Source organism: Nycticebus coucang, chromosome 20 (assembly GCF_027406575.1).
Source record: "Nycticebus coucang isolate mNycCou1 chromosome 20, mNycCou1.pri, whole genome shotgun sequence".
Taxonomy (NCBI): Eukaryota; Metazoa; Chordata; class Mammalia; order Primates; family Lorisidae; genus Nycticebus; species Nycticebus coucang.
The window spans coordinates 57,377,343-57,402,004 of record NC_069799.1 but is presented as its reverse complement, the minus strand read 5'-3'; the positions used below and the strand labels follow the sequence as shown (position 1 = coordinate 57,402,004).

The 24,662-nt window shown below is 41.2% G+C and overlaps 1 protein-coding gene and 1 pseudogene across 3 annotated transcripts in view; one reads left to right on the top strand and one right to left on the bottom strand.

Annotated features, from left to right (window-relative positions):
• Nucleotides 1–24,662, bottom strand: part of ITGA8 (integrin subunit alpha 8) — a 184,592-nt gene that overhangs the window by 156,706 nt on the left and 3,224 nt on the right. The gene's annotated exons all lie outside the window — the stretch shown is intronic.
• On the top strand, nucleotides 7,195–14,752 carry LOC128573079 (ubiquitin carboxyl-terminal hydrolase 10-like; annotated as a pseudogene).

Sequence of the window (24,662 nt, the reverse complement as noted above, 5' to 3'; positions counted from 1 at the left end):
AACTCTTGGGCTGAAGAGATCCTTCTTCCTCAGCCTCCTGAGTGATTGGGACTACAGGCATTGGCCACCATGCCATCTCCACTATTTAGTTATTTATTTTTAATTTTTTTAATTAAATCATAGCTGTGTACATTAATGCAGTTATGGGGTACAATGTGCTAGTTTTATATACAATTTGAAATACTTCACTATTTTTTTAGAGATGGCCTCCCAGAGTGCTAAGATTACAGGTGTGAGTCACTGCACCCAGCCAGCATAATACTTTGATTTTAAATTATACGATAAAGCTAGAGTAATCAAAACAGTATGGTCCAGTCATAAAAACAGAATCATAGCACAATGGAACAGAATAGATAGCTTAGAAATAAATCCAAACATATATGGTCAACGAATTTTGACAGGACACCAACAGGGCACAACAAGGAAAGGATTTTTTCTTCAATAAATGGTGCTGGAAAACTGGATTTCCACATGTAAAAAACTTATATTGGACCCTTGTCTTATGCCATACATAGAAAATCAACTCAAAATGGTTAAAATATATGAAACCATAAGACTCCTATTTCAGAACATAGAGAAAATGTTCCCTGATAGACACCTTTGCAATGATAATTTTTGTTATCGCAACACAAGCTTGGGCTACAAAAGCAAACATATGTACATGGGCCTATGTCAAACTAAAAATCTTTCTCCTGGCAATGAAGACAATGAACAAAATAAAAAGACAATTCATAGACTGGGGAAAACATCTGCAAAGCATATATTTGATAAGTGGTTAATATTCAAAATTCATAAAGAATTCTAACAACTCAATGGCAGAGAAACAAATAACCTCATTAAAAAATGGGCAAAGGACCTGAACAGACATTTCTGTAAAGAAGACATAAAAATGACCAATAGGTGCACAAAATGGTATTCAACATCGCAAATCATCAGGAAAATGCAAATTAAAATCACCGAGAGATATTATCTCACACTTTCAAGGGTGTCTATTCTCAAAAGACAAGAGATAAATGTTGGTGAGGATGTGAAGAAATGACAACCCTAGACATTGTCAGTGGGAATGTAGATTGCTATGGCCAGCATGGAAAACAGTATGAAGGCTCCCAAAGATATTAAAAGTAGAACTACCATATCACCCAGTATTCTCTCTTCTGGATATATTCCCCCAAAAGATGATAGCACCCTCTCCTGAAGATATCTGCACACCACGTTCATTGCAGCATTATTCACAATAGCTAAGATGTGGAAATAAATGTACATTCATAGAGGAACGAATAAAGAAAATGTGGTTTGTATAATAGAGAGTGGCCACAAGCAAACTATTTTAACTTGCACATGAACTTCAGGGCCACCCTGTCTAAGTATCCCTCAGTATGTGCAGGGCATTTGTTCCAAGACCCCCCCCAAGCATCTGAAAAATCTGTGTATACCCAAGTCCTACCATCATCCCCGTGGAACTCCCATAGATGAAAAGCCAGTGTACACAGGTTTTGCATCCAGCAAATACTGCATTTTTCACCCGTGTGTGTGGCTGAAAAAAAAAATCCAAGAATAAGTGGATCTGTTCAGCTCAAATTCACATTGTTTAAGGGTCAATGGAACCGTAACATTATTCAGCCACAAAAAAAAGGAGACTGTGGCATTTTTCACAGCATGGATGAACCAGGAGGACGTTATGCTATGTGAAATAAGCCAGACACAGAGAGAAACATCCTGCCTGATCTCATATTTGGAATATACATATAAGAAAAGGTTAAATATGCAGAGAGAGAATGCAATGCTGGTGCTTATGGGCAGGGGGTTGGAAAGAAAGAAGTGGGAGAGGTAGGTTGAAGGATACAAAGTTGCAGACAGGGTGAACAAGTTAAGAGCTCTAACGTGCAACATGAAGGCTAAAGTTAATAAAATTCAATGGTATCAGGGATTTTTGTTAAATAATTAGACTTTAGCTGCTCTTGCCATAAGAAATTAATTACATGAGACACCAGATATATTAATCTGCTTCACTACAGTACCAATTTTTCTATTATGTGTATTCCTAACCTCATGCTGCAAACCTCAAATATGCACCATAAAATTTATTTATTTATTTATTTATTTATTTAGTAGAGACAGAGTCTCACTTTATGGCCCTTGGTAGAGTGCCGTGGCATCACACAGCTCACAGCAACCTCCAGCTCCTGGGCTTAAGCGATTCTCTTGCCTCAGCCTCCCAAGCAGCTGGGACTACAGGCGCCCGCCACAACGCCCGGCTATTTTTTTGTTGCAGTTTGGCCGGGGCTGGGTTTGAACCCGCCACCCTCGGTATATGGGGCCTGCACCCTGCTCACTGAGCCACAGGCGCCGCCCTATTTTAAGAAGTATATAGAAATAAATTTAACCAAAGGAGGTATAAGGTCTGTATGATGAAAAGTATAAGACACTGAAGAAAAAAAATCGAAGGCACAAATAAATAGAAAGATAAACTGGGTTCATGGATTGAAAGAATTCATAGTGTTAATATGTCCATACTACCCGAAGTGATCTGCAGACTTAATCCAATCTTTATCAAAATTCCAATGACATTTTTCATATTAATAGGAAAAAAAATCCTAAAATTTATATTAACCTACAAAAAAAATAAAATGTGTACTTAAAACAATACCAAGCAGAAGGAACCAAGTTGGAAGCATCAAACCACCTGACTTCAAAATAGACTGCCATGTTACACTAAGCATAAAAACATGGTACCAGCAGAAACACAGGAGCATTAACCAGTGGAACAGAATAGAGAGGGCAGAGACAAGCCCATGCATCTACAGTCAAGGGGTGTTCAACAGAGATGTCCAGAATATACAGGGGGGAAAGGATTGTCTCTTCAATAAATGGTGTTGGAAAAAAAAACGGATATTCACATGCAGAAGAGTAAAATTTGATCCTATCTCATCCCCAAACTCAACTCACAGTGGATTAAAGGCTTAAACATAACACCCCAAATTGTAAAACTAATAAGAGAAAACAAAGAGGAGATGCTGTTTGACTTTGGTCTTGGCAAAGATCTTTTGGATATGCTCTCAAAAGTGTAAGCAACAACTCAATACTACTATGAAATCAATATATAACCACGTACACACTCATACGAATGGCAAAACATAACTATAGTCCAGAACGTAGAAGGGAAGAGGAGAGGGCAGGGGAGGGGAGGGGGAACATGGGAGGAGGTAGGGTATTCGGGGGACCTCACCTAATGTGCATGATGCAATGGTACATTTCAAAACTATTAAGAAATGAGTATAATTGTGATGGATGTGTTACTTAGTTCAATGTTAGCATTTCATACTGTATATCAAAGCAGTACCCTGAACCCCATAAATGCATCAATGTACAAAGTTATGATTTAATAAAAAACAATTTTAAACAAAGTTAAAAGTATAAGCAACAAAAGCAAAAATAGACACATGGGATTAGATCAAACTAAAAAGCTTCTGTGGGGCCAAGGAAACAATGAATTAAAAAGACAACCTATGGAATGGTAGAAAATATTTGCAAGCCATACATCCGATTAGGAGTTCATATCTAAAACATATAAGAAACTCAACTCAATAGCAAGAAAATGAATAATCTGATTCGAAACCTAACAAAGGACCTGAATATTTTACACATGACCAATAGGTATATATGTAACCAATGCTCAATGTCACTAATTATCAGGAAAATGCAAATTAAAACCACTATGAGGTACCACCTCACCCCTGTTGGAACAGCTATGCCCCAAAAGAGAAAAGATGACAGGTGTCATTGAGATGGTAGAGAAAGGGAACCCTACTACTATACTTTGCAGTGAGAATGTAAATTAGTAAAGCCATTATGGAAACAGTACAGAAATGCCTCAAAAAATTAAAAATAGAACCTGCCATATGATCCAATTACCTCGCTCCGGGGTGTATTTTCAAAGGAAATGAAACTGGTCCATCAAAGAGATATCTGCAACTCCCAAGTTCATTACAGAGTTATTGTTAATAGACGAGGCATGAAATCATCAGAAGTGTCCACCAACAGACACGCGGGTAAAGAAGATGTGGATAGGGGAACGCTCTCACAAGAAAGAAGCCCCAAGAAAGAAGGAAATCCTGTTGTTTGTGACAGTGAGGATGACCTGAGGGTGTTATGGTACAAACAAGCCAGACAAAAAAGACAAATCCTGCACGATCTCACTTACATGCAGAATCTAAAATAGTTAAAGCAATAGAAGCAGAAAGGAGGAATTCACAGAGGTAGGTGGGGGAGGGTGGGCGGCAGAGATGTTTGTCAAGGGTGCAAAGTTTCTGGAGATCTATTGTACAGCATGGTGACAATAGTTAATGATAACGTATTGTATACTTGAAAATCGCTAAGAGAATAGATTTAAAATGTTCTCACCACACAGGCACAGAAAAAAATACCTACCTATGTTAGGTGATGGATATGTTAATTAGCTTGATTTAATTATTTCATAATTAAATATGTATATCATGCTATATACATAATGTATATGCCATAAATATATCCAATGTTTGTCAGTTTTAAAAAATACTTGAAAACCAATTTTCATACCAAAGGGGGATTCTCTTTAAGTCTAAGCCAGAAGATGACTTTTCTTAGATAAATGCAAAATAAAAATATGTATATAAACATGATGTTTCATAACTTGAAACGAGCATCAAGAAAACACTTTGCATTTCAGTTTTGCATTTCAGAGACAAGAGAACTGCAAACTTAACATAGACTCTGATGGTCTTGAATCTACGCTTCAGCTATTGGTTTCCCATTAAAGGGCAAATATTTATAACAGCTCTAAAGAATTATAAATCTTTTTCAATGGTGAAACACATGAGCGTCTCCTTTGTCCCAGGGTTCTCAGCACCCGTTAGCAGAAACCAGCAGCTCTAAGGTCTTGGTTTTTAATGGAGTAACGTGTCTACACAGCCACAGAAGATAACTCCCCAACACAATCCTACATACACTCTGCAGATGTCAACAGGAGGAGAACCATCTGAGTAGAACTCAACCCAATTATAACACACTTCAGGGCTTAATAAAAAGCAGATTTTTTTTTCCTCTCTTGATTTCTGGGTAAACTTACTTCACATATGGTTCTAACTGCCCAGTTTTAACCAGCGCTTTTTCAGTCATAACTAGTGAATTTCTAAAGACACTGGCCTAAGCCATCTTATTTGTGTTTCCTATGACATGCATTTGATTTTTCTCCCTTGACTCTGTAATAAATGCATTACAAAATTAACTTTTCACTCTTGTAAAGTAAAGCCAAAAGAAACATGTAATTAAACCTTCAATTGAGTTTAGTTATGATTATAGACTTTTTAAAGAATAAATTATACGGATATTCTCGATCTTAACCTAAAATTTATATTCTGACATGTTATACTAATGAATTTACTTCTTAAAAGTCTTATGCTTTTGATGTTTCTAGACTTTTTTAAAAAGCAAGTTCTGGAAATCCTCACCTAAAATGTACACCACTAATGAGGAATTAGAGAATCTTACAGTTTGTAGACTAAAACGGAAAATATAAACATTACTATTTATGTCTAAGCAACTTGAAAGATTATAGAACTCAGAGCCAAAGGATCTTGCCACCACTACCTGGGTAACCTTGGGCAATGGATTTAATCTTTTGGAGTTTTAATTTCTTCTGTAAAATGAAGCTGAGAATACTTCCTTTTTCATGGGTGGTCATGAAGTTGCAAAGGTCACAGGAGGTTAATGAATGTGAAAGTTCTTTAGATGCTGGGAAGTCATAGACTACAGAAATCTTGTAGCAATGCAGCTATACGTCCATAACTTAAAAAAAACAACAACAAAAAAACAACTCTTACTTAGAAACTTTGAAACTTACGTCCAAGAATTAGAAAGGAACTCACAGACGTGCGCTTGTACAATATGTTCTTATCAGTGATTTGTGGCACTCGGGAATGAAATCAGGGACACCTCACAGGATTGTCAATGTGGCTTTGAGAGGCACAGGGACAAAGTCCTATAGCAGTTGAAAAATTCCTAAACTATTAAAGAGCTATGAAAAAAAGACTAGCCCCTCAAAAATTCAAACAGTGTTAAATGAATATCCCAGAAGGACTTGAGAATACCAGGCTTCTGTGAAGAAAACAATGAATTATAGAGGAAAAAAAGAAAGAAGAAAGCAGCTCCAAGATGGACATTCCTTTGCCAGATAAAATGATGTGACTGCCTGTGTGGTTCCTAAGGCACCTTTTCTGCTATTATAGGATGAACTGTGGTTATTTTTCAGCTCATTCCTCTTTTGGACCAAGACTAGAGATGAATGGACACCCAGTCCAAGGAGCCTGACAGAGAAGATGTCCACTGCCCAGGGCTCTGTTCACTCTCATGAGTTTTGATCTAGGTGTGCGATCCTTTCATTGGTCTTTAAGTCCACAGAGCACCTTTTAAAAATTCTGTTTATTAATTTGATCAATTGTCTGACTTTAAATCTAACATAATAATTTCACAAAATGTCAAATAATTAAGATATCTTTGGGTTGACTGTGAAGATAACCTTTCCCTAATTTCTTGCCTTCCTTTCCTGAACAAGACACTTGCATGCAAATAATCTGACGTGCTTAGTACTCTCCACGGCAAACTGGTGGTGCTCAATGAACCTTCCATGCATAGAGGATAGTTGTGATTTAATGTGATCTGATCTTTACTGGAAACAACCTCCAGGTGCTGTCTGTCAATGCTCAGCACTATTTCTACCCTTCTGATCTCTCTTTTGTAGGGAAAAGGCTGTAAACCTGGACAATATGTTCCCCATTCTCTCTTATGAGCAGGATTCTGGATGAATGAGAGCTCGGAGGAAGTTTCGAAAAGAGAGATGCTGTCATTTTCTGCTGTGGGCAGACAAGGATCAGCATTGACAGACATGATGTCCTTCCAGCATCTCCCAAAGACCCTCCTGATAATCAGCTCCTTGGTGCTTTGGGCAGCTGAGAGCAAATCCTGTCATCCTGAACTTCCAGATTCCTTGATCCACAGACAGCGACCTTCCTGACCTCTATATCCCTGCCTTTCCAATGGCTCTGAAAACCTCTCTGCCTCTGCAAGAAATGCCTCCCTACTTGTAATACCCAAAGTGGTTTTTGTTTTCCTAACCACACCACTGAATAACAGGAAGCAAAGCTTTTGGAGTAGACCCACATGTCCTCTGGAGCAGAAGGAAGGCATGTGGTTACCCCCAAGAGCATTGCCAACCCACATAACTCTAGAAAGGACCAATGGTCCTGGGATCTGATGAAGCCTGTTAGTGACTTAAACAGCTCTCTCAGCATATCACAAATGATGCAGAAAGCACAACCAAAAGTTAGGAAACACTGATATGGTGACCGAATGCAACATAAAGTTTTCTAAAAGGCAGAAGACTATTAACAAAATGACCAGAAATGACATGTTCATTTCATCAGCCATGCTGACTGATCTCCAAAGTAGCCACCATTTCCAGGCCTACTAGCTCTCAGGAAGGAGGGCTCCTCAGCTGTCGTTATTGTAGGACTTCCAAGTTTTTCCCAGTCTGGATGACTAGAAAATAGTCCTTCATTTCCTTTTCATTTGCATTTCCCTGATGTCTAACAAGCCCTATCACCCTTTCATGTTTATGGACCATTCATTTTTCACTTCAGTGAATTGCCAGTTCATAACTTTTGCTCATTTTCTTGTTTGGTTACGAGTTTTATTGACTGGTAAATATATTTGGAATGTTTGATTCTTATCCCCACATCTACGTTGCAAACATCTTTCCCCAATTTTTTCTAGTCTTTTAATTTTTGGGAAGGGTTGTCCATCTGGAATTTATTTTTGTTTATAAGGTAGCATAGATGCCTTATTTATTTAAATATGAAAAGGCGGTTGCCCCAACAGCACTTCTTGGGACAACTGCACTCAGGGGTTTGCATTTCCACCTCTGCAATAAATCCTGATTTCAGCGAAGGGGCTGACATGATCTGGCTCCGCCCACTTCTCTCACTTCAACCCCTTCCACTCCCCTCCCCCCTTCATTCAGCTGAGGATGGGCTGACTTCCTATGCTTTGATCCCGCCCAGCTTGTGGGGTCTTTCCAGTGCACTTAGGGGACACTCTTCCCCTGCTGTTCCCCTCTGCTACTTTCTCTTTCCTCAGTATCAAACTCCTTGCTCCAACACCACGCCCTCTAACACATTCCCTGTCATCCCAGTTCTGTCTACTCCTTGTCATTCACTCTCCCTTTACCCTTTTAAATTTTCTTCCTGGCACCTGCCATGATGAGACAATCTTATTTGTTAGTTCCAATGTTTATTGCAATAGGACAGAGATAATACGATACAGGGGTCCAAGAGGAGTTGCAAATCCATGTCTGCACAGGAATAGTTCCCATCCCCTTGAGAGTACACATGGATTCCCTGAACAGAGACGTTCTCTGCTTTGCCTCTGCAATTTCCCAGTTCTATTCTCGATCTGAGCCAGAAGGCTGAGAAGCGATACTTTCCTACTCCTAGAACAATGTCTGGCATATAGTAGGCCCTCAGTAAGGGCTGAATGAATGCCCAGGTTCCCATCTATTCACTCAGAAGTTTGTTTTAGGTACAAGATTCAGTATGATCCTGCTTTTATTTAAAAACCAGATGTTCAAGGTCAGCTGCAGTGGCTCACACATATAATTCTAACACTTTAGGCGTCTGAGTCAGGAAGATTGCTTGAGCTCCAGAGTTCAAGACCAGCCTGAGCAAGAATGAGACCTGTTACTACTAAAAATAGAAAAATTAGCTGGATGTGGGGGAGGCCGCTTATAGTCCCAGTTACTTAGGGCGAGGCAGGAGGATGGAGCCCAAGAGTTTGAGGTTTCTGTGAGCTATTACAATGCCACCCTGCACTCTAGTCTGGGTGACAGAGCAAGACCCTGTCTCAAAAAAAAAACAAAAAACCCTCAAATGTGTGTGTAAGATTGTGCGTCTCTGGGTAGGCAGAATGTGTGAGCGATGGTGACCTTCAAGGCAGGGAGTACATGTGTTTTAATGACCTTTTATGTTCCCATTGGGTACATTTCTGTATTGTTTGAGCTTTTACTGTGAGCATTGTTACATCTGTAACCCGGAAAGAAAACAACAAGGAAAATCTAAAGGTAAAATCCAAAGCTCTGCAGGCCAACCTGGGACACTGAGAGGGGCAGTAGCAGTAAAACGGATTTGGCTCTTGTTACATCTGTGGGCTTTGAAACAATCTCCCTGAAATGGGCGGCTCTGGTCTCTGGGTAGGTAGTCTAAGTACAAATCCCAGTGGGTGCCAAGACTACTCGCCTTCCATTCCTTTATTTGTGGGAATATGCGGTTCAGAGCAGGAGCGAGGCAATGGGGAAGGTGCCGCACATGTGGGCTGCATGAAGATTTTTTTCTTCTTTTAACTTACAGACTCCAGGAGTAAAGGTGGAGCTCGCCAGGACAGGGAAGATGAGAGCTGAAACTGACACAGGTGTGACCAGACATCCTGGCAGACGGAGTCATTCCTGGAAAATATTTATAAAGCCCTTGACCTCGCTCTGGGAAGCAGTAGGTTTCCCTATAACCTTCAGTCATGCCTGTAAAGCTGTCCCCTTAGGGACCTTCTTAAAGCTGTTTCAGGAGCTGCCCAGACAGTTTTAATCAGGAAAAGGTGAGAGAAAATCTTGGAACATTTGTTTGCAACCTCTCCCACTGTCAAATGTATCCTGTAAAGGTTTCACTCCAATTGAAAGGATGTGCTGGACTACAGGAAATACTCAAAACAAAGTAGTCCCCGCCAGAGAATGCCTTGCCTAAAAGAAACAAATTCAAGAAGAGAAACTGGATTGATTTTTATGTTACAGAGAATTAAATTTCCAAATGTGTGACTCCCAGAACTACCATGAAAAAAACCATTAGCCTCCAGGCACTTGGTCATCTTCTTGTGAATTTTCAAGTATTTAAAGAAACATTACACTAATTCATTTTTTACTTAAATGTTATTCTGATTAAAGGAATATCCTGTACAACTGAGATCTATGATTTATATCATACATGCATACTATATACAAAGATGTGTATGCACACACGAGTAACTTTCTTGCCTTTACTCAATAGACTAACTCTAAATACCCACACTCCACACCTGAGGATCCAGACCCTGCAGCATTATCCCTAGGCCTGGGGCTTTCTTTCTAAGTAACTTCATTTCTGTTCCCTGTTAAGTTTCATGCCAAGGCCTTCTTTCAGACATTTCTCTTGCAAAATTACTTTCTTCCTTGTTTGCCAACTTCTTTAAATCACTTCTTTAAAACCCTGTTTTAAAAGGTAGGGCTCAAAACTCTTTCTCTTCAATTTGAAATTCTTTCAGATTGATGTTTTAAATTTCTGAATGATGCAAAGTAACAAAGCTTTCATAAAGTATTGCATAAAGCAACGTCTGGTGTGGTGGTTCACACCTGTAATACAAGCACTTTGAGCATTCACGGCAGGAAGATTGCTTGAGGCCAGGAGCTTGAGACCAGCCTGGACAATATAGCAAGACCCCATCGCTATAAAATAAGTGACGCACACCTGTGGTCCCAGCTACACATGGGGCTGAGGCAGGAGGATCACTTGAGCCCAGAAGTTTGCAGATGCTATAAGCTATGATCATGCCACTGAACTACAGCATCAGTGATGGAGTGAGAACTTGTCTCTATAGAAAAAAAGAATTGTATAAAGTAAAGGCAAAAGGCCATTAGAATCCAACTCCCTGGAAACAGTTGCTGTCAAGTTTGGTACACTCATCCGACCCTTCAGCATATAAGAGGCTCCCAACCACTCACCTAACAAAACCGTTCCTATTGTGATTTAAACAAAATCACAATTCTCAATGTTATACAAAATAAGCACTGTGGAATTCAATCCTTCCCTGTCTACATTTACTCTTATAGAAGATTAAACACTCAAGACGGACTTGTTCTCTGGAAGATCTTACATCCTACCCCAAACAGGGAGCACCAGGCTGTAGGGTCCTGTGTCAACTCACTGCCTGGTAATCCCATTAGTTCACTGCTCAACTCATTCTGCCGTTCTGCGACTACTAGTCACATCTTGTTCTTTTCCCAACCCTCCTGAACACCTTACTCTCAGCTGATGGCTTTGCTGCTTATTGCACTGAGCAAATGCAAGCCAACTTCCTAACAACCTAGAAGACTTCTCTCCTAGATCCTACCTGGTTCTTTCCCTCACTCAAGTTAGGCCTTTACACAAACTTCACCTCCTCAATAAAACTTTTTTTTTACTACGTATGATAGACAAAACAGTAGCCCCTTAGAGGTCTACATCTGAATCCTCTAAATTTGGAAACACATTAGATTCTACGGCAAAGGGGAATTAAGATTACAGATGGAATTAATGTTTAGCTCACCAACAGACCTTAAAATAGGGGGGTTATCCTGGATTATCTAGGTGGGTCCAATGGGATGCAAGGATAGCCAAACAAGGAGATACAGAGATGACAGTACAGAGACAATTCAGCCCAGCACTGCTGGCCTGCAAAATGGAAAAGGGCCATGAGCCCAGGAATGCAGCAGCCTAAGGAAGCTAGAAAAGGCTCATGGTCACATTCCAGTGTGTAGAACAACGTCTGTTTGTGCTCACACCAGTCTGAAACTTAATTTTACCATTTGCTGGCATTAAGCTTTATTTTCAACTCGGCTTTTCCCCTTTGATAACATATTTATAAGTATAAGTGTATTAACATGAACCGTACAGTGACTTCATGGGGGAAAGGCATTATGATTTGATAGCATGTTACTCAAGGAGCCTGATGGAAAGGATGAAGGTTGTCCAGTCTTCCCAGAGAGTCTCTGCGGTAGAGACTGGAGACCAGGTGGGACAGGCTAAGGCCTGACTGTTGGTATGAACCTCTCACTCACATCTTCAAGTCTGTTGACAGAAATACCTTCCTTTCCTTGTCACACATCTGCTCACTAAGTGTGGTACTTAGGACTCTGAATGCCCTTTATTGGCGTGTTCCCAAAACACATCTTGCAGAACATCTTCATTAGAAAAAGAAGATAAGGAGTGTGTATGTGCAGGCGAAAAGATGGCGGCAGCGGGGGAAGCAGCGTGAGGAGCTGGGGAACCCCGACTCTCATTGAAACGGGCCACGATGGTCCTCCACAACCTGCAGTATGTTTGGCAGAGAAAACTGAAATGGGGGTAGTGACATGAGTCAGCAGAAAGTACATTTTTGGAGATTTTAGCCCTGCTGGATTTAATCAGTTCTTTGTGGCTCCTTGCTCTTCAGTTGAGCTTCCTCCGTACAGGGGAACAGCTCTGTGTGGCACGCAGGCTGTGGATACGCTAACCGACGGACAAGAGTATCAGAGAATTGAATTTGGTGTTAATGAAGTAATTGAACCCAGTGACACTTTGCCGAGAAGCCCCAGCTACAGTATTTCAAGCACATTGAGCCCTCAGGCCCCTGAATTTACTCTTGGTTGTACAACTTCCAAACCGAGCCCTGATGGCACAGATAAGGAAGCAAGCTACAGTTCCACTGACTGCCAGGCCCCAGGCTCTGCCCTTGCTGAGGATAGCAGTTGCAGTGTGGAGGTAGAAGTTCTAGAAAACGATGGTGTCTCAGGTGATCTTGGACAAAGGGAGCATAAAAAGAAGAAAAAACAGCCACCTGGATATTATAGTTACTTGAAAGACAGTGGTGAAGATAGTATTTCCACAGAGGCCCAGGGCAATGGCCATGCTAACTCAGCAGCTACGAACAGCATCAGCGTAGAGGATGCAGAGTTTACGGGTGACGTGCCTCCATCGGTTACACTCAGGACTTGTGACATCCCTCAGAACTCCACGGACTCTGTCAGTGACAGTGGGCCTGATGGTCCTTTCCCCGGAGCACTCAGTGGTGACACCGGGACTGCAGAGCAGCCTGAAGGGGTCCATGGGACTGATTTTGATCAGTCCTGCTTCCCTGGAGAGGCTGGCAGAGACAACCTGTTAAGGACAGCTGGGGCTCAGCTCTATGTTGGTACTAATACTACTGCAAACCTTGGAGTTGCTAATGGAAAAATACTTGAATCCTCAGGTGAGGGCACAGCTGCCAATGGGGTGGAGTTGCACACTATGGAGCGCGTAGATTTGGACCCAACTAAACCCGAGCGTGCTTCACTGCCTGCTGATGGCGCCGTCTCTGTCAAGCGCCCTTCCTGTCCGCCAGCCCAAGTCCTGGGCCAGTCTCTTTCATGATTCTAAGCCTTCTTCCTCTTTGCTTGTGGCTTATGTGGAAACCAAGCATTCCCCTCCTAACCGCATCTCCCCTGGTCTCTGAAAAGCAGGTTGAAGTCAAAGAAGGGCTTGTTCCAGTTTCAGAGGATCCCGTAGCCATAAAGATTGCAGAGTTACTGGAGAATGTAACCTAAACACATAAGCCAGTGTCATTGCAACCCCGTGGGCTGATCAATAAAGGAAACTGGTGCTACATTAACGCCACACTGCAGGCATTGTTTGCAGGGTACGCCCTCCGACGTACCACCTGATGAAGTTCATTCCTCTGTATTCAAAAGCGCAAAGGCCTTGTACATCAACACCCATGATAGATAGCTTTGTTCAGCTAATGAATGAGTTTACTTATATGCCAGTACCTCCAAAACCCCGACAAGCTCTTGGGGATAAAATTGTGAGGGATGTCCGCCCTGGAGCTGCCTTTGAACCCACGTGTATCTATAGACTCCTGACCGTGAACAAGCCGAGCCTGTCTGAGAAGGGTTGCCAAGAAGATGCTGAGGAGTATTTAGGTTTCATTCTAAACGGACTCCATGAGGAAATGTTCAACCTAAAAAAGCTGCTCTCACCAAATAACGAAAAACTTACGATTTCCAACGGGCCCAAGAGCCACTCGCTTGACGATTATGAGCAGGAGGAGCAAGGGGAAGGAAGCGAGGATGGATGGGAGCAAGTCGGCCCCAGGAACCAGACTTCAGTCACCCGCCAGGCAGATTTCGTTCAGACGCCCATCACGGGCTTCTGGGATGGACACATCAGGTCTGTGGTTTACCAGCAGAGTTCAAAAGAATCTGCCACTTTGCAACCATTTTTCACGTTGCAGCTGGATATCCAGTCTGACAGGATATGGATGGTCCAGGATGCATTGGAAAGCTTGGTGGCAAGAGAATTTGTCCAAGGTTATACCACAAAAACCAAGCAAGAGGTTGAAATAAGTCAAAGAGTGACTCTGGAGAAACTGCCTGCTGTTCTTGTGCTGCACCTGAAACGGTTTATGAGAAGACTGGTGGATGTCAGAAGCTTATCACAAATATCGACTATCCTGTGGACTTGGAGGTTAGTAACGAACTTCTTTCTCCAGGGGTTAAAAATAAGAATTTTAAATGTCACAGAACATATTGGCTGTTTGCAGTGGTCTACCATCTCGGCGGCAGCACCACAGGGGGTCACTACACTAAGGACGTCTTCCAGATTGGTCTGAACGGCTGGCTGCACGTCGATGACCAGACAGTCAAGGTGATTAACCAGTACCAGGTGGTGAAGCCAACTGCTGAACGCACAGCCTCCCTCCTGTTTTACCGCCGCGTGGACCTGCTGTGAGCTCCTGTGCGCTGTGTGTGCCCGGTGCCCGCTTTGTAGAACTCCATCTCTCACTGACTTCCCGCCTCTGTTTAGTGGCTCTGTAGAGAGAAACTCTCCCTTTTGCAAAAATGGGCTAGAATGAAAAGGACTTGCCTTGGGCTTTGTGCACAGCCTAGCTATGTTGACTTCTAACTTCCAAATCATCTGGTTGAAACAGACTGTTGGCTTGATTTTAGAATATATACAAAACCCCATATTTCTGAAATATGCTGATTCCTGAGACAAGAAAGTGGAAGTTGCATTTGATTCCCAGCTAATTGCTTAGCAGCATAAATCCTGCACCAGCAACACTTGTAAATTTGTGAAAATGAATTTTATCTTTCCTTAAAAAAGAAATTTTTTAATCCATCACACTTTCCTCCTTACCCTTTAGTTTTCGATAAACAATAAAAATGAGCCAGTTATCAAAGAAGAAACAGTTCTTACTTCACAGAAGAATAAACACAAAAATAAGTTGCTGGTTCCTCCTAGGAAGAATGCGTTTTGATAATTGTGTGATGAGAAACTGCTTATGTAAACATTGCAGATCAAATATTTGGAGTTACAATGTTAGTCTCCATAGATGGGTGATTGTAACTTTATTGCCATTAAAAGATTTCAAATTGCAGAAAAAAGAAGATAAGCCAGATCTAATCACATTTCCCTAAGATAATTTCTTTTGTTGCATTTCCTTTCTCATGCTCTTTCAAAGGTTGTAGATACAGTTTCAATGGGTGCAAATACAGGGGTCCATATGCAAATAAATTTGCCTTAGTAGAGTATGGCCTATGAAATATGAGAAGTAATGAATGTCAATTCCGGTTGGCAGTTGTAACACGGAGGGTGCAATTTGCCGCAGCCCCTTTCTAGGAAGGCTGATCCTAGATACAGGGGTCAAGAAAGAATCTCCACGAGCCCGGGCCCCTGGCTGGCCTGAACTAGCCGAGCCTCCCTATCAACTCCTACTAACCACGGACTGTGAGCAGGAAATCAACCTTAGTTTGGTTAAGCCAGAGATTTGGGGTCATGTGTTTCAACAGCTCTTCCTGGGCCTGTTTTGGTCTAACAAAAGTGAGGAGAAATAATAAACGTCACCAGAACTCCCATCCTGTGAATCCAGGGGCTTCTTTACTTCATGTGGTCCTGGTTCCTGCCACAGAGAAAGGCATGATGAGTCTCACAGAAGGGGAGCAAGGGCAGCCATTTCCAGACTTATCTGGCATGGGACCTTTTCTTCTTCTCATTCTCCCTCAGAAGACTAGTGTAGAAGATATTTGGGGACTGCTGCTCCCACTTGGCCGCGTTCTTTATCTCTGTGCCCCAACTTCTCACTTTTTGCTTGTCAACCAACAGGGCTGACTAGTATGTTGACACACTCTTAACTCCTGTAAACAGACATACCTTTACAGAAGGTTCGTAAATAGCTGGGATTGAGTAGAACAGGGTACCCCAGAAGAAATGTTCTAAGTAGATTTTATAACTTGCATTTGACCCATACATACTTTTTTTTTAAAAATGTCATTATTGCATGTAACAGATTAATAACTGAACACCGATTCAGGCTGTGAAATTTAACACTGCTTCATGAGTTTGCCAGGATGTTTTGATTCTATCAAATGCCTTCTATAACTCAAGGGCTGCAGAATTATCTAGATGATGCTCACTCTAACTTTTTCTAATGGTTTCCTCTAACCAGTTTTGTGAACCGATTGCAGTATGAGCAGATTGTGAATTAACTTCTGCCCATCTCAGCCGGACATGCTCAAAAGTTGTCACGCTCACAAACAGCTTCTTGTATTCTAAAAGTCTGAAAAAACTGTCATTTCAGTCTCTATTTCTATTGATTTAGAGAAAATCGAGAATGAAAGCAATAACAATAACAGGCTACTGTTACTGAAAATGTCCTTGGGTTCTTTTTTTTTGGCCAGGGCTGGGTTTGAACCATCACCTCCGGCATATGGGGCCGGCGCCCTACCCCTTTGAGCCACAGGCGCTGCCCATGTCCTTGGTTTTTATTTAGCATTTTGTAATATAAGCACCTAGACATAAATGAACACATCTCTAAAGTGCTCTGCAATCAATGCCCAAGATGGAAGAAGGAGCTACTGAGATTGTTGTCTGCTGACTAGCACTTTAATTCTGATCGTTTATCATTAATCTTTACAGCACATCAGTGAACTCAGTAATTTCAATTAGAATTTTTTGCATGTTTATCTTTATCATTATTTTTCCTGATGATAAATAGATATCCATTCATGGTTTTGAAAGCAAGGGGAGAAAACATTACAAAAAGAAAAAAACGGCTTGGTGCCCATAGCTCAGTGGTTAGGGGCGCCAGCCACATACCCAGGGGCTGGCGGGTTTAAACCTAACCTGAGCCTGCTAAATGACAATGACAACTACAACAACAACAGAAAAATAGCCAGACATCATGGTGGGCACTTGTAAGTCTCTCAGCACCTGAGAGGCTGAGGCAAGAGAATGGCTGAAACCCAAGAGTTTGAGGTTGCTGTGAGCTGTGATGCCACAGCACTCTACTGAGGGCTACAAACTAAGACTCTATCTCAAACAAAAAAAGAAAAAAGAAAAAATTCTTAGTTTTATTCTCATTTCCCAAAGACAGCCTCTGATTGCATTCCCCTTCTTGTACTGTTGAAGAAGTTGTGGACACTTTTTAAAAATGGTATCCTTTTCACTTGACATTAAAACAAAACTATCTTCCCCTATTAATACTGATTCCTTGTAGACTTCATTTTTATGGTTATACAATATTTACATTATTTATGCCGTAATTTAATTGACTATCTATAGAGAGGCTGTTCAAAAACATTACTCCTTCTAATTTTTTAGTGTTATGCAGCCACGTCAGAATTCATTTCGAAAACATTTGTCCTGCTTTGTTGGGAATTGTAGGAAGGAAGAAGCCAGAAGTACCAGAAAAGTATTACTAGAAGATGAAGTGTTCTGGGTGGTTAAGAAAGAGGCACCAGGTGAGGGGCAACACATGTATGTGATAGCTTTTTGCCGTGTTTAGCAGAGCAGCTGTACTGTGACACGCTGTGATACGGAGATAAGTGGGGCGGCAGTGTGGCTAGAGGGGGATGTCAGGCTGGAGACATTAGCAACGTCACAGAGATGGCAGTGAGATGGCGGGATGGAGCCACCCCCCGGCTCCAGCAGGTTGGCCTCCCTCCCTACCCCGCTCTACCTGGATGAAACGCTGTGTGTAATGTGAGCCTTTCAGAGTCCCTAAGTAAACCTATTCCTGTAGCAATGGTGATGCCCCCTCTCTCTGGTGTTGGTATGTCTTAGAAATCAGATCACATTGCCACAGGGGTTTCTGCAGTGTCACAGTCAAATCCGTGTGTGCACATGTCAAATATCAGCGCTAAAGAATCAAATTGAACAAATATTAATAAGCAAATGACTGTGCTATCGTTTTACTAGTTTTGATAAAAATACAATCATGTGTTTGACATGAAGTCTCTTTAGCTGAGTGACTACATAGGAGGGCATCCCGTGCCTGAATGTCATAAGGACACAGGAATCACACAAATGTAACACTTCGTTGCATAAAGGTCTTCTTATTTGACGTGTTTTCATTCACAGTTCTCTTACCAAACACATTCTGAACACATCCTTTACATCAAGAATGTGAAAGAAGTTTCTACGTGCTGATCTGACTAATGGTTCACGCTCATTTAGTGGCCGTGGGCCTCTGCTCCTCAGGGACGCTATGTGTCCTTACAATATTGTTTTATCAGACCTTCCCATGGTCTGAGAGCTCCCTGTCCACATGCTCACAGCGAGGCTCACAAAACCAAAGTCAATTATCATAGCAAATATGGAACTCCCTTGCATTTGTCATTGAGGTGTTTTGCCTCTTCATTTTTTTCTTGTTTTCATTTATATATTTAGGTCTACATTTATTTTCTCTGATATTATTACATTAATATAGCATATAATTTATTTTATCTCTATATTTATAAAATTCATTCCTGGTGATATACAGCTCTGTGGGTTTGACACATACATGTACTTGGGTACTGGCCACCACCATCAAGATACAGTTCCACCACTTGCCCTTTTTCAATCAGCTCCCCTAACCCTCCACTCCCAATGCCTGATAATCATCGCTAAAAAGATATACTTTTGTCATCTATGTCTTATGTTTACTAAAATAATTAAAAGGGTAAAGGGTCACATTTGCCAGTGTTTATGGATCTACAAAAGTTTCTTGAATTGGCAGACTTTTGAACCAAAACACCAAATATCCAAGACCCCACGTCCACCAGGTTCAAGGGTAAGCTCTTTTCCTTCCTGACCATCTAGTGATATTCATCTGTCAACTGGCTGCCCGAACTCCACAGCATCCATAACTGGTGTATTACACGTGTCAGGTTTTGAGTATAACTCCTTCAGTGATTTGCAATTTGCTTGCATGTCTTAAATCTCCTCGTGATGTAAATTAGAATTGAAAGGATTTAAAATCTATTTTAGGATATCATTACGGAGGTATACCTTGCTTTACGCATACTTATGTTCTTTGTAAATATGTATTTAAACTTAATTTTGAAAAATACTAACCATTATTTTTAAGTGTCCTAAACATGCGTGCTGGTTGAAGGATGAATGTGTGCTTTTAATACAACCGATAATTAGTATTTTATCTATCGTTCTCAAAAAATCCGTGTTCATGTACCTGAATGGCGCCCATCAGAGCGCACTTGAGCTGGGCATTCCGGAAATGTTGGCGGCTCTCTCCACCAACCCGTCTACAGATACAGGACTCTTTAGATACAACAGGGAGAGTGCTTGAAGGTGCACGTCTCAGCCAGTCAGCTTAAATGTCAAAGTGTGGTTTTCTCCTTCCAGAATAATTGCGAGACCCTTTCAAGATAATTTCGAGATATTTTTCCCAGAATGCTGCAGCTTTTACCCAAAATATTCCTGCCAAGGACCTGGAAGCCTGTTCCCGTACACAGACTTTCAGCTTCTTGAAAGAATTCTGCAGATAAAGCAACAGATGCCTAATGTTCAGACTTTTCAACTCGTTGTAGAGCAGATCTGTTTCCCATTTCTACTTGGAATTTCAAGGACTCCCTTTTTCTAGTTGTTTCCTCAGCTGCTCTGTGCTGGAGGGACACTGCCTCGTCCTTTCTCGTATCAAGACTCAGGTGTGTTCCGTCACATAGAAGTGGAAGGGAGTCAGCTGAGAGAAGTTTAGGGATGCTGGTCGCCCCGTTGGGCATATCCAGGCATAGTAACCATCATGAATCGCTTCTAGAATAAGGAAGATATATGCTCCACTAAGCCACCCTGGAGGACGCATTTGGAACAGCACTTAGCAGAGGAAGATTTCAGCAAATACTCTGTGTGTGTGTACTGTAGAACTTCCATAAGTGACCCCTCCCTACTGACCACATCCTTGAATTGACCTCATTTTCATAGACCAGACATGTACCACACGTACGTATCAGTACAGTAGGCCTAGTTTCTATGTTGACCACTTCTGTATGTTGACCAGTTGGTTACAGTCCCTTGGGGGGGGGGTCAACTTACAGAGACTTAACTGTATATACACACAAAGTGGACATAAAGGTTGCAATTTAAATTTAAATTGCACATATACCTTAGGTCCACCCTGGATATGTGTATGGGTAACTTTTTTATGAATACCAAAACCTACTCTACATACAGCATTATTAATTCTTAAAAGGAGTAGCTAATCCTCCGTCCTTTGTCACTTTCCAGTTGAATTTACTACGGCACAGATTTCTGATGTCTCCGAGGCCTGTCCCATTTCTGTTATTTCCTCTGTCATTTCTGGGGTAACTCTGACCTACGTTTTCCTTTTCTTTGTTTCTGAACAAAAACTGATTTCTTTCTGGGGAGGCTAAAGAAGGAAGACTTATGTGAGCAATATGTTTCCCAACCCTCCTATGAGAAAAGAGGGCACACCCAACACTATCAAAAACCAGCCCTGTGCCAGTCACGGAGCCAGATGCTTTAAGCTGCTTCTTACTGTGGACTTACTCAACACAAAAGAAAACAGACCCTCCCCAAAACAGAGGTGTCCGGTCTCCAAGCTAAAATGCAATGACAACAAAAATCTTACCATCCCGAGCTTTGAAATATCCTAACCAAATTGTCCTCCATCTTAAGTTTTTTTTTTTTTAACACAGAGACAGTAAATTGAGGCCAGGAAAATTCTAGTAGTCTTTGCTCAGCTGACCTCCAATTCTCAATGGCACCTCCCACTTCTTCCGGCCCATTTTTTTTTGAGGGTCCCAAATTGTGAATGGTTCCCAGCTGTAATTGCCTCTCCGTTATTATTAATACTGTGATGACTGCCATCATGCATTACCACACACCATTATCTTTTCTCCTCAGAACATTTTCCCAGAGCATTTAAGAAGAATATTTGTACCGTGTGTGTTTGTTACTATGGTTGCAATATGTTTTTCCATCATTCCAAAGGGAAGGTGCCTTTTTCCTGGTTTCATTCATTTCCCTATCTGACTGAGGATTATCATCTAACAATCCTTATTTAGTGCACACATTGGTTTAGAAAGGGTAGGAAAAAGAAGAAATGAACCTGGGAATCGATTTAGAAGTGAGAAGCATGAATCCAGCAGACGTGATGTCTTAAGCGGTTTAAGACACGGGACGTCGTTTACAGACTTCCTGAGACAAAAGTGAAAGAAATTAATTTGGTGATGGGAGGAATTCTTTTTCTATTGAAGTAAAAGGGAAAGACAGAAAGGAGACGAGAGAAGTGCTTTTTTGGAAGTACTTGATTTTGAACAGAGCAGGAAAATTATCTACTCTTTGCACCTCCCCCGCCACCATGTGCTCCGTTAAAGTTTCCCTTTTCTGTACTTGAAAGCACCACAGAATTTAATAGTATTCATGCATTTGAAGTGCCAGGCTACTCCAAGCCTCCTCTGGTTTTGTGTTTATCAAGAGAAATAGTTTCCAAAAAATCCCAGTTATAGGACAAGGTAAAAATACGTAAGGATTATTTAATGAAAAGAATCAAACAAAAAGGCAGTTTTGAGCCCAGCACAGTGGTGGCTCACACCTTTAATCCCAGCACTCTGGGAGGTCAAGGCGGTGGATTGCCTGACCTCAGGAGTTCCAGACCCGCCTAAGCAAGAGGGAGACCCTATCCCCGCCAAAAATAGAAAAGCTAGCTGGGCATGGTGTCAGGCGCCTGTGGTCCCAGCTACTCAGGAAGCTGAGGAAGAGCATCTCTAGAGTCCAAGAGTTTGAGGTTGCTGTGAGCTGTCAGGCCACAGTACTCTACCCAGGCCACAGAATGAGACTCTGTCTCCAAATAAATAAATAAGTAAATAAATGAATAAATGTAAATAAAAGACAGTTTTTAAAAAAGCAGTTGATCTTAAATTGCGATACAAGAGCACAACCAGATTCAGGGACTAAATTATAGGTCAGTCTTCCTCAATGTCTAGGCTGAGAGAATTTAGTAGGTCACCACAGCAGTACACTAAATTGTAGATACCTCAAGACCTGGACGAGCTTTATTAAAAGCTCAAATTTACTTAGGATGTCTTCATTCAGATGTAATAGTAAAAGTAGATGGGGTGAAAGACCAGCAGAGTCACAGATGTCCTTACAGGGAATATTAGCAATAATTCCCACCAACACGAAGCCTGCTTCTAAATCTCTGGTTTCTACAACCTTTCTACCAAACTGCTTTTTCTTTTCAACCTTTCTCTGGAGCATTAATTAAATTTGAATTTGTGATAGGACTGGCACAGTGGCTTACACCTGTAATCCTAGCACTTGGGAGGCCAAAGTGGGTGGATTGCCTGAGCTCCAGAGTTCAAGACCAGCCTGAGCAAGAGTGAAACCCGTCTCTAAAAATAGCCAGGTGTTATGGTGCAACTGTGTGGGAGGCTGAGTCAAGAGGATTGCTTGAGCTCAAGGGTTCAAGGTTGCTGTGAGCTATGATGCCCCCCCAAAATTTGAATTGTGAAGTCAAGGAAGGGAAGGCAAACCATTTCTTCCAGGGCTCAGCCATGATGCTGAACTTACGCTTTATTAGAATCAATCCTCTCTCCATTTCTGGAAGGAAGGCATGCTGAGGAGGTAGGCTTTGGAGTGGGCAGACCTCTGTTCCAATCCTCGGTTTACTGCTTACCATTGTACGGTGGTGGGTGTACCTTTGTTGTCAGTTTCCTTATTCTTCAAATGACTTTTACATAGTTGTTTCTTATTTGTTTGGTTTGTGGACTGGTACATAGTGACAATTAATAAAGGGAGTGCATCTGGCCACACTGACTGTAAGACCCAGAGTCCAGCCCACCTTTCATCTTTGGTTCCAAGATTCCACTCCGCCCCCACGGTAATGCTCAGATTGGAAGTCACTACACTGGCATCTGCTAAACCTTGTTTATGTTCACAACTTTGAATCAGTGGCAGCCACTGTTAGGTGCATTGTCTGAGGGCAGGTGGATAAAACAATTGGTAAAGATGAGGTATAGTGCAGGTGGCAACCTCTTGTTAGGAAACGCTGAGCTGTGGTCTAGGGGAGCTTTTCCCAGTGCCCATTTCCAAGCTTTTCCCACTAGCAATCAAGGTTTCTGGGCCCATAGTACCCCCTGATGGCTGACATGGGGAACTTTCTTTTCCCAACTATTTCCATCTCTCCTAGTGGATCTCCCCTGTCTTTTACAGGTAGGTCACGGATTTGTTCATTCCGTCACGGACCAGTCATTACTCACAAACTTTGCGTAGCCTTTCCTGCCTTGCATTTTTTCCCCTTTAATTTCCTGCTCAATTATTTCAGGGATATCGATTTCCCTCCCTCTTTCTTTCCCTGACTTTGTTCCATTTAAGAAACCCCAAATTACAGCAATTACGGTTGATGGGTGTAATAGTAGGACGAGAACATTTGTCATCTATCAGGAAAAGCTACATCCATTTAGAAGTAAAATAAAATATAGTATAGAGCCAATAGTACTTATCTTTAAAGTTCTTTGAGACATCCAGATGTCTTCCTAACCTGCACAAAAGCAGCCACCAATTTTCTCCAGGTAACACGGATCTTTTTTTCCCACATTATTTCCCTCATTACACCACCAAAATTCTACTGATGTGCCTCCATTTCATCGCAAATATGATCCAGCTACAGAAAGGGTTAAATGCATTCCTGTGGGCTATTTCAGATATCTGAATCCCCTGGTTCTTATCTATTGAACCATGACATCTACCGGGATTAGTATTTACAAAGTTATTCAGATGTAACCACTCTGGGCAGACATCGATCTTCCTGATATCAAAGGAAACATATTCTATTTTGATCTCTATTTATTAAAAGACTGTCCGAGAAGGTTATTAAATTCATTGCTATGACTGTAGGTTGCTTCTTAGTGAAAACACATTAAACACGTCTCAAAATAGAAGTATTCATTTTCCTTAATGTAACATCAAATAATACTAATCTCTTGGGTCTTTGTCAAGGTCTGAATTTAAAATACTTTTCAAAATATAATAGAAATAATTCTGGCATGAATTAAAATAGTATTAATTTTATAATTGTTTAATTATTTTGATTTAGGAACCTTACTCCTAAATTAGTAATCAGAAGAGGTTGCTCAAATCCTGGTAAAATAACTAAAAGATTTCAGTCACAGCTTAACATCAAAAGATTTAATTTTTCTAAAGACATATGAAAAAATGCTCATCATCTTTAATCATCAGAGAAATGCAAATCAAAACTACTTTGAGATATCATCTAACTCCAGTAAGATTAGCTCATATCACAAAATCCCAAGACCAGAGATGTTGGCGCGGATGTGGAGAAAAGGGAACACTTCTACACTGCTGGTGGGAATGCAAATTAATACATTCCTTTTGGAAAGATGTTTGGAGAACACTTAGAGATCTAAAAATAGATCTGCCATTCAATCCTGTAATTCCTCTACTAGGCATATACCCAGAAGACCAAAAATCACATCATAACAAAGATATTTGTACCAGAATGTTTATTGCAGCCCAATT